At 35.8% G+C, this 11,644-nt stretch overlaps 1 pseudogene; it reads left to right on the top strand.

The window, feature by feature from the left end:
• The first annotated feature begins 3,337 nt into the window (after positions 1-3,337).
• LOC123826591 lies at positions 3,338-4,112 on the top strand (annotated as a pseudogene).
• The last annotated feature ends 7,532 nt before the right edge of the window (positions 4,113-11,644 follow it).

The raw sequence follows: 11,644 nt of genomic DNA, 5'->3' as shown, positions 1-11,644 counted from the left end.
GAAAATATGAAAGTCTTCACAATGCATTTAATCAAGCTAAGTAACTCAGATAACATCAAACTAAGTAAAAAATATATCAGTGCACTAACAAATACCTTAAACCGAACACTTTCTCCTGGATTACAAAGACTTTCTAACAATAGAAATTACAGGAACAGGAGACCCAAGATGGCAGAGGAGTAAGTGGAAGCTACACTTAACCTTCTCCCAGGACGAATCTGGAATTAGAACCAAATTGTAGAGAAAGCATCCTGAATAACCAACTGAGCACTAGCTGGAAAGAAGCCTTATAACCACAGACAGACAGAGGAAACCACTGTGACCACAATGTGACTGGTAGGGAGTGCAGAGGAGGCTCAAGAGAGCCCGCTGGGCTCACATGGGTAGCAGCTGAGTTTTGGACAGACATTTCAATTACCAGGGGATTCCCCCTGAGAAATGTGGGGTCTAAACCCCAAGCTGGGCTCCCATCTTACAGCACCAGACCTGGAGAGAACCCAGATAACATCCAGTTGTGAAAAGCAAAGGGAGCAAAGGGGTTTCTCTCTGCCAGGGAGAAATGGCTGGAGACTGAGAGCCTCTTAAAGGGCCAGTGCACAATATTTTGTTTCCAGCCACTTACCCTGGGCTCCAGCACAAGGAGGGCAGAGTGGACTAGAGACACATGAAGAGAGTCTGGAGCTGGTGGCTCTGGGGAGAGAACTAAAGGAACAGCTGCGAGGATCCTTGTGCTAAGTTATTCCCCATACTACAAAGGCCGCCTTTCTTAGGCAGAGCACCACATTCCAAGTAGCATCAGCCTGAGTGGAAGCAATAGCCCCACCCTGTGGAACTAAAGCTCAGCTGCTGAGGAGTACAGTTGGAGGAACCTTCAGTGATTAAGCCTAACACAAAGCCTGCAGGCAAAGGCAAATCTGTGGGACCTCTGAGACATTAATTGACCCTCTCCCTGGCCCAGTGCTGGTAAAAGCCAGTCTTGGAGCACAGCCTGGTTCTTTCTGCACACACCCAGACCCAGCAAAAGAAGCCACAAGCTGTGAATCACTGACAGCTCCAAACAGGTAACAGAGCCAGTTAAAGGTGGTGTCTTGACATCGGTCTGCATAAGAGTCTTTGCAGACCAACCTAATACATAGAAACAAACACAAAAAGGCAGCCAAAATGGGAAAACAAACACCCCAAATGAAAGAACGAAAGAACTCTCCAGAAGAAGAACTAAATGAATTGAAGGCAAGCAATTTATCAAAGATAAAGAAGATAAAGAATTTAAGAAGATTTAAATCACAGTTTAAAATAATGACTATAAGGATGCTCAACAGCGTGAGAAAAGACTTAGAAATCATAAGAAAGGACCAGTCAGAAATTAAGAATGCAATATCTGAAATAAATAATGCACTGGAAGAAATAAACAGTAGGTTAGAAGAAGCACAGGATTAAAATAATGATTTAAAAGACAAGGTAGATAAAAACTAAGCAGAGCACCAAAACAAACCTTTTTCAATGAGGATCATTTAAGGGACCTTTAGGACAACATGAAGCATAACAACTTCCACATCACAGGGATACAAGAAGGAGAGGAAAGTAAGGAAGGGATCAAGAACCTACTTGAAGAAATAATGATTGAAAACTTGCCTAACCTGGTGAAGGAAAAGACACAGGAGTCCAGAAAGCACAGACAGCCCCAAACAAGATGGACCCAAAGAGGCCCACAACAAGGTACATCATAATTAAAATGGCAAAGCCTAAACACAAGGAGAATCTTAAAACCTACAAGAGAAAAACAGTTAGTTACTTATAAGGAACCTCCCATAGGACTGTCATATAATTTCTCAACAGAAACATTTCAGACCAGTAGTGATTGGCACAAAATATTCAAGGAGATGAAAGCAAGGACCTCCAACCAAGCCTTCTTTACTCAGCAAGGCTATCATTTAAAATGGAAGGAGAAATAAAGAGCTTCCCAGACAAGAAAAACTAATGGAGTTTGTTACCACCAAACCAATATTGAAACAACTACAGAAGGACTTGCCTGAAGGAGCAGAAGAAAGAAAAGAAAAACCCCAGAGGAAAACAGTTAAAAATAAAATGACAGTAAATATATATCTGTCAATAATCGCTTTAAATGTAAATGGTTTAAATGCATCAATCGAAAGACATAAGGTAGCTGAATGGATAAGAAAAAAGGACCCATATATATGCTGTCTCCAAGAGACCCACCTCAAAATGAAAGATACACACAGACTAAAAGTAAAAGGATGGAAAAACATATTTCATACAAATGGAAAGAGAAAAGAGCTGGGGTAGCAATGCTTATATCTAACAAAATAGACTTTAACACCATGGCTATAGTAAGAGACAAGGAAGAACACTACATAAAGGGAACAACCCAAAAAGAGGTTATAACCCTAATAAACATTTATGCATCCAACATAGAAGCACCTAAATATGTAAAGCAAATCTTGATAGACATAAAGGAAGAGGCTCACAGAAATACAGTCATAGTAGGAGATTTTAACACCCCATTGACTTCAGTGGATAGATCTTCCAGACAGAAAGTCAACAAGGAGTCAGTGATATTAAATGACACACTAGTTCAAATGGATCAAACTGTTATCTTCAAAGCATTTCATCCCACAGCAGCAGAATATACATACTTTTCAAGTGCACATGGAACCTTTCCTAGTATAGACCACATGTTAGGACACAAAACAAGGCACAAAATTTAAGAAGATTTAAATCATAGCAAGTATCTTCTCTGACCATAATGCTATGGAACTAGAAACCAATCACAAGAGGAAAACTGAAACATACACAAAGACATGGGAGGTAAATAACATGTTATTAAACAATGAATGAGTCAACAATGAGATCAATGAAGAAATCAAAAGACAACTTGAAACAAGTGAAAATGAGAACACAACAACCAAAAATCTATGGGACACAGGGAAAGCAGTCTTAGGAAGGGAATTCATAGCATTACAGGCCTATCTCAAGAAACTAGAAAAACTCAAATAAAACATATAACTTTACACTTAAAAGAACCAAAAAAAACAACAGCAAGCAAAGCCCAAAAAGAGTAACAGAAAGGAAATAAATAGATCAGAGCAGAAATAAATGAAATAGAGCCTTAAAATAATAATGACAATAATAATAATAAGAGAAGCTGAGAACAGAAAATTGGAACAAGTATGTCACGCTTTCACTGGAGATGGTCCTTGTAGACGTGTTCCTTTCCTGTCACAGGGCACATGGATTTGGTTTGTGGGTCTCCAAAACCTGAAAATTGACCACTTCTTCACATGCAGAGGACTGCACCATCAGCCCGCCAGCCATAACCATGCCACAAAATGAATATATTGAGTTACACCGTAAGTGCTATGGATATCATTTTGATTACCATGAGAAAAAGAAAAAAGGAAGGTCAAGAGGCTCATGAACATTCCAAGAAGGAAAAAAAGATGATTGGTCTGAAGGCTAAGCTCTACCATAAACAGCGCCGTGCTGAGAAAACGAAGAAGACTATCAAGATGCATGAAAAGAGAAACACCAAACAAAAGAATCATGAAAAGCCTGCTCAAGGAGCAGTACCTGCTTATCTACTGGACAGAGAGGGACAGTCCTGAGCTAAAGTACTTTCCAATATGATTAAACAAAAACCAAAAGAGAAAGCGGGAAAATGGGAAATCCCTCTGCCCAAAGTTCGTGCCCAGAGAGAAACAGAGGTATTAAAAATTATTCAAACAGGAAAAAGAAAGAAAAAAGTATGGAAGCAGATGGTCACTAAAGTCTGCTTTGTCAGACATGGCTTTACTCAAAAACTACCTAAACATGAAAGATTCATTAGGCCAATGGGCTTACATATCAAGAAGGCCCATGTAACACATCCTGAACTGAAAGTCACCTTTTGCCTGCCAATACTTGGTGTAAAGAAGAATCCCTCATCCCCCCTTTATATGACTTTGGGTGTTATTACCAAATGTACTGTCATCGAGGTGAATGTAAACAAGTTAGGCCTTGTGACCCAAGGAGGCCAGGTTATTCGGGGAAAATATGCCCAGGTTACCAATAATCCTGAAAAGGATGGATGTATAAATGTAGTCTTACTGGTTTGACACCAGTTTCATACAAGTAACTCCCTTTAATTATTGAAGACTGTGCACCAATCAGGAAAACCTGACTGTGATGTCTCTGCATACTACAATTATTACAATGGTTTACATGTCTGCAGCCATCAAGAGAACTATTTTATTGTAAGGAACATTAATATGGCCCAGTTTTACAAATTGGAAAAGAAAAAAACAATAAAAAGGATCAAAGAATCCAAGAGCTGGTTCTTTCAAAAAATAAGCAACATTGACAAAAATTTTAACCAGAATCAATAAGGAAAAGAAGGACCCAAATAAAAATCAGAAATGAATGAGATGGAATGAATGTCACCACAGAAACACCAAAGATTGTAAGAAAATGTTATGAACAACTATATATAACAACAAATTGAACAATGTAGATGAAATGGGTAAATCCTAGAATCACACAATCTTCCAAATCTGAATCAGGAAGAATCAGAGAATCTGAATAGACAGGTTACACCTACTGTAACTGAAGCAGCAATGGAAAGAAAAAACAACTGCCAACAAACAGCCCTGGACTGGATGGCTCCACAAGTAAATTTTACCAAACATTCTGAGAAGAAATAACACCTCTCCTCAAACTATTCCAAAAAATTCAAGAGGAGGAATATCTCTCAAGCTCATTTTATGAGGCCAGCATTATCCTAATTCCAAAACCAGATAAAGACACTACAAAAAAAGAAAATTACAGCCCAATATCCCTGATGAACATAGATGGTAAAATCCTCAAAAAATATTAGCAAACTGAATACAGCAATGCATTGAAAAGACCATACACCATGATCAAGTGGGATTTATCTCGGGGATGCAAAGTTGGAACAATATTCACAAATCAATAAATGTGATATACCACATAAACAAAATTAGGGATAAAAATCACATGATCATACCAATAGATGCAAATAAGCATTTGATAAAATCCATCCCCCATTTATGATAAAAACTCTCAGCAATGTAGGAACAGAGAAAACATACTTGAACATAATAAAGGCCTATAGGAGGGACCCACTGCTAGAATCATTCTCAATGGGCAAAAAAACTAAAGCTTTCTCATTAAGATTGGGAACAAAGCAGGAATATCTGCTATCATTTTTCTTATTCAACATAGTACTGGAAGTCCTAGCCACAGCTAGGAGACAAGAAGAAAAAATAAAAGGCACCCAAGTTGGAAAGGAAGAATTAAGATGGTCATTATTTACAGAAGACATGATATTGTAAACAGAAAACCCTAAGAATTCCACCAGGAAACTACTAGAACTGATAAATGAATTCAGTAAACTAGCTGGATACAAAATTAAATCCCAGAAATTAGCTGCATTTTATATAACTATAATGAAACATCAGTCAGGGAAATTTCTAAAACAATCCCATTCACAATTGCTTCAAAAAGAATAAAATACCTAGGAATAAATTTAACCAAGGATGTAAAAGACCTGTACTCTGAAAATTATAAGACACCAAAGAAAGAAATTGAAGAAGACACAAATAAGTTGAAGCACATACTGTGGTCATGGATGGGAAAAATTTGTATCATTAAAATTTTCATGCTACCCAAAGCAACCTATAGAGTTAATGCAATTACCATCAAGATACCAATGACGTATTTCACAAAACTAGGATGAATATTTCCAAAATTTACATGAAATCATGAAAGACCCCAAATAGCAACAGTGATCTTGAGAAAGAAACAAAGTTGGAGAAATCACACTACCTAATGTCAAACTATACTATAAGGCCATAGTAATCAAAACAGCATGGTACTTTCACATAAAAACAGACACATAGATCAAAAAAAATAGAATTGAGAGCCCAAAAATAAACCCACGCCTTTATAGTCAATTAATATTTGACAGAAGAAGTAAGCACATACAATGGACTAAAGATAGTTTATTCAATAAAATGTGTTGGAAAAAATGAGCAGATACTTGCAGAAAAATAAAACTAGACCACCTTCTTATACCGAACACAAGAATAAATTCAAAATGGATTAAAGACTTAAATGTTAGACTCAAAGCCATAAAAAAATCCTAGAAGGAAACATAGGCAGTAAAACCTTTGGCATTGCTCATAGTAATATTTTTTCTGATGTATCTCTTCAGGCAAGGAAAACAAAAGAAAAAATAAACAAATGTGACTACATCAAACTAAAACCTTTTTGCACAGCAAAGGAAACCATCAACAAAATAAAAAGACAACCTACAGAATGGGAGAACATACTTGTCGATACATCTGATAAAGGGTTAATATCCAAAATTTATAAAGAACTCATACTATCCAACACTAAAAAAAAAAACAACAATCCAATTAAACAATAATCCAAGGACCTGAGTAGAGATTTCTCCAAAGAGGATATACAGATGACCAATAGACATATGAGAAAAAAGCTCAACATCACTAATCATCAAGAAGATGCAAATTAAAGTCACAAAGACATATTATCTCACACCTGTCAGAATGACTAACATCAATAAATCAACAAACAATAAGTATTGGCGAGGATGTGGAGAAAAGGGAACCCTAGTGCACTGCTGCTGATAAAGTAGACTGATGCAGCCCGTGTCAAAAACAGTATAGAATTTCCTCAACTACACTGGTACCTCAGTACTTGTCATTAATTCATTCCAGAACTTGTGATGTGTGCTGAAACCAATGAGCACCAAGCAAGCAACGAATGATAAAGCATTTTCTCTTGCAGTGTGGTGTCATGACTCATACAAGTTCTAGCAAGTGTGATGAGTCCCTTCAAGCACCAGTAATGAAACTTTTCCTGTCATCAAAATGCAATGAGTACAGGGTTCGATGAGTTCTGAAGCTGAGGAGTACTGAGGTATGAGTGGAATTAAAAACTAAAGTGTCTTTTGATCCAGCAACCCACTTCTGGGAATATATCTAAAGAATCCCAAAACACCAATTCATGCAAAATATATGCACCACTATGTACAAAGCAACATTATTTAACAATAGCCAAGATCCGGAAACAGCCCAAGTGCCCATCAGTAGATGAATGGATAAGAAAATTGTGATACATCACACAATGGAATACTGTGTGGCCATAAAAAAAAAAAGAAGGAAATCTTAGTTTTTGCGACAGCATGGATGGACCTGGAAATTATTATACTAAGTGAAATAAGCCAGTCAGGAAAAGACAAACACCATATGATCTCACTTATAGGGAGAATCTAATGAACAAAATTGACAAACAAAATAGAAACAGAGGCATGGACACATGGAACAGAGTGACAGCTGTCAGAAAGGAGGGGAAAGAAGGAACTAAGTGAAAGAAGATGAAGGGATTAGTCAAAGAACATATATGTGTAACTTGTAGACACAGACAACAGTGTGGTGATGGCCAGAGGGAAGGGGGCAGGGTTTGCGTAGAGGTGAGTAAAGAGGGGGAAATGGGGACATCCGTAATAGTGTCAACTATTTTAAAGTTTATAAAAATGAAAATTTGAACAACACTATAACCAATTAAATCTAACAGGCATCTATAAAACATTCCCCCAACCAGGTTATATAACCTCAAAGGCACATGGAAAATCCTCAAGGCTAGACCATATGCTAGGCAGTAACAATTTTTAAAAACCCTCAGTAAATTAAAAATATTGAAATAATACAATGTATGTTCTCCAACCACAGTGAAATGAAACAAGAAATCATTAATATAGAAATATGAAAAACTCACAGATATGTGGATATTAACCTACACATTCATTTAAAAAACCAATGGGTCAGCCATGGCTGGTGTGGCTCAGTGGACTGAGTGCAGACCTGGGAACAAAAGGGTCCCTGGTTTGATTCCCAGTCAGGGCACCTACCTGGGCTGCAGGACAGGTCCCCAGTAGGGAGTGTGCAAGAGGCAACTACACAATGATGTTTCTCTCCCTCTCTCCCTCCCTTCCCCTCTCTCTAAAAATAAAATCTTTTTAAAAATAAAAAGATAAAAAAATTAAAAATCAATGGACCAGAGAATAATTTTAAAATATTAGAAAATAATTTATGTTTGTGCTTCCAAGTGTACCATCAAATGAGTAAAATAATTAACACAATCAGAAAAAATAATTTCAACTCATATATTTATTTGTATATATTCATATATTTAAAATAAGGGACTATTATACCTATATATATTATGTATATAAAATAAGGGACTAGTATCTAGAACACAGAGAACTCATAACTCAATAAGAAAAAGATAAATAACCCTATTAAATATGGGTAAAGAGTGGATTTTTTTAGTTTAAATAAAAAAAATAAATTCTACATTTTCTGATTTGATTTTCTTTAATGTGCAAAGGACCTTAATTGGCATTGCTCCTAGTAAAATATACAAATGGAAAAAAAGCACATGAAAAAATGCTTAACATCATGGGCCATCAGGGAAATGCAAATCAAAACCACAATGTAATTTCACTTCACACCCACCAGGATGACAAAATAAAAATGTCAGGAAAGTGTTGGTGAGAAAGTAAAGAAATAGAAAGACTCATACACTATTTAAAAATATAATAATAATAATAATAATAATAATAATAATAATAATAAATAGAAAGAAAAATAATTTGGTAGGTCCTCAAATGGTAAAATAGGGTGAACATATGGTCCAGCAATTCCACAACTTGTATATAGCAAAGAAAAATGAAAACATATGTTTGCACAAAAATTTATACACCGTGTTTATAGTAGCTCTATTGACAATAGCCACAAGGTGGAAAAAACTCAAATGTCTATCAAATGATGGATGGTAAAGAAAACATAGTATATGCATACACTGGAATATTAAAATATAAAAAGGAATGACATTAAAAGGGTGCAAAATGGATACCAAAAAGATATAAAAGGGCTACATGATATAACATGGAATGAACTTTGAAAATACTAGACTAAGTCACAAAAGACCACATATATAATCCCATTCATTTGAAATCTCCATAATAGACAAATGTATAGAGCCATAAAAGATGAGTGGTTGCTTAGGGTTGGGAAGTATATAAGGTAACAGGACAATGATATAGTGTATGGGGTTTCATTTTGAGGTGACAAAAATGTTCCAAAATTGCCTGTGGAATTTCAGTTGTGCATATCTGTGAATATATCAACAACTACTGCATTGTAGTCTTTAAATGGGTTAATTAATTATAAGGTATGCAAACTATATCCCAATAAATCTTAAAATTAATATACAAACTTCCATGCAAATATTAGATTTTATTACTCTAATAAATTCACAGAATGCAATTGCAAGGTCATGTGGTAGTTGTCTTCTTTTCAGTCTTAGGTGGAAATCATCTAGACTTTCACCGTTAAGTATTAAGTTTGCTGGAGTTTTTTCTTATGTGATCTTTATCAACTTGAAGAAGTTTGCCTCTATTCCTATTCTTCTGAGAGGTTTTATTATGAATGAGTTAGATTTTCTCAAATGCTTTATGTGTATTAAATGATATCATGTGATTTCTTTATTCAGCATATTAATATAGAGGATTACATTGATTGGCTTTCAAATATCAAACTACTCCTGCACCCATGGAATAAATTCTACCTGGTCATGGTGGAATTTTATATTTTATATGTTTTATATATTATTGCATTCTATTATTTTTATATACTTACATATACATTTATATATTATTATATTCTATTATTTCACTAATAGAATATAGTGAACTCTGTATTCTGTAATTTTTGTAACTGTACTGGACAGTTTTCTTTTTATTTTCTACTGTCTTTGGTTTTCACATCAAGGTAATACTATCTTATAAAATGAATTGAGAAGTGTTCCCTTTTCAGTTTTGGGGAATGAAATGTATAAAATTCATGTTAATTCTTCTTTAAACATTTACTAGAATATTTAGTAAAATAATCTGGACCTAGGGGTATTTTAGAGGGAGATTTTTTAATTATGAATTTAATTTCCTTAATATACAGAACAATTCCAATTGCATTTCAGGGAATTGATCTATATCATCTAAATTGTCAGATTTAAATGTATAGAAATGTTCATTGTTTTGTATTCCTTTATGAAATGGTTGGTCAGGTGTGACTGTAAGAGATGCAGGAGGGGCTCAGAGGAAAAAATACAAGGTTTACTATACTCAGAAGCCCTATAGACAGGAGGCATAGCGTGCCATGCAAGCCCACATGGGAAAGACACCAGGATGGTCGAGGTAAAAGACAGAACAGAATGAAAAGTTTAGGCCAAGGCTTCCCCTCCCCTCCCCCCTCCCCTCCCCTCCCCCCCTCCCCTCCCCTCCCCTCCCCTCTTCTCTTCTCTTCTCTTTTTTGGAGTTGTAGGAAAGATAAGGCAGGGCAGGGTGAACAGTTTAGAATTTGCTGGTTTGGGTAATTCCAGCAGGCTCTGGGCCATAGGAATAGGCCTGGTTGCCTGACACCTGGCCCTAGAAAGATTGTAAGAGAAGTATTGCCCTGTGTGGTATACAAGCTAGAAAGAAGAAGTGTGGCTCTGCATTGGTTAGTTTGTATATCAAAGGCATTCTTCCAGCTGCACCACTTGCTCTCTATAAGTATTGATTAACACCAGCAAGGGCAGTCTCTTCCTAGCCAGAAAGATTTTTATTAGGGGTATGAAAACACTGTAATACACAGCTTTGTTTATCACAAAAAGTCTTAACTTCTTTATTTTCTTCACTTTTCTTGCTCAGTTATTTTTGGGTGTTTTTTTTCATTTGTTTTTAAAGTGTATTTTATTGATTATGCTATTATAGTTATCCCAATAGTCCAAACATTCATCCAGACAGAAAAAGTTGGGACAAAGTTGGGAGTTTTGTCTGGAATGCACCTTCCTGTACTGGGCAAGGAGGGTGGCTAAGGTAGGTACTATGCTCTACTGCAATTCTTATAGGCTTTGGATTTACCTGAGATGTTGGAACTGCTTACCTGCTTCCAGAAGTTCTCCAAGAGCAATTTGGTCCATATCATGTTGTTTAGTTGAAGTTTCTGTGGGAGAATGAAGGCCTCAGTCTTCCTGGTCCACCATCTTGCTGATCTCATTCTCTTGGGCTTGTAGTTATTTCATTTCAGCACTTGAAATTGTTAATCCTCTGTAGTTTCTCTTGAGAAATCTGCATCATTCAAATTATTTTTCCTTTATAGATAAGGTATTATTTTTCTCTCTAACCTCTTTTGATTTTGTCTTTGACTTTAGTTTTCAAAAGTTTAAAAGTATTATGTGTGTTGGTGAGAATTTATTTTGATTTTTACTTTTTTGAATTTACACAGCTTCTTGAATCTGTAGGTTTATGGCTGCTAAACATAAAAATCTTCAATCAGTACTTCAAAAACTTTTCAGGCCCATCTTCTTTTTCCTCTTCCTTCTCAAATTGGATGGTATGAATATTAGATATTTTGTTATATTCCCACAGGTATCTAAAGCTTTGTTCTTTCTTTTTAGTCTATTTCCTCTGTCATTAGGACTGAATAATTTATACTGTGCTATCTTCAAGTTCATACATATTATTATCTGTCCACTCATTTTAGTTCTTGAGCCCATACAGTAA

This window comes from Phyllostomus hastatus, unplaced genomic scaffold (assembly GCF_019186645.2).
Source record: "Phyllostomus hastatus isolate PE091 unplaced genomic scaffold, TTU_PhHast_1.1 phas_contig_81, whole genome shotgun sequence".
Classification (NCBI taxonomy): Eukaryota; Metazoa; Chordata; class Mammalia; order Chiroptera; family Phyllostomidae; genus Phyllostomus; species Phyllostomus hastatus.
The sequence above is the reverse complement of the archived record's forward strand: the minus strand, read 5'-3'. Positions and strand labels throughout refer to the sequence as shown.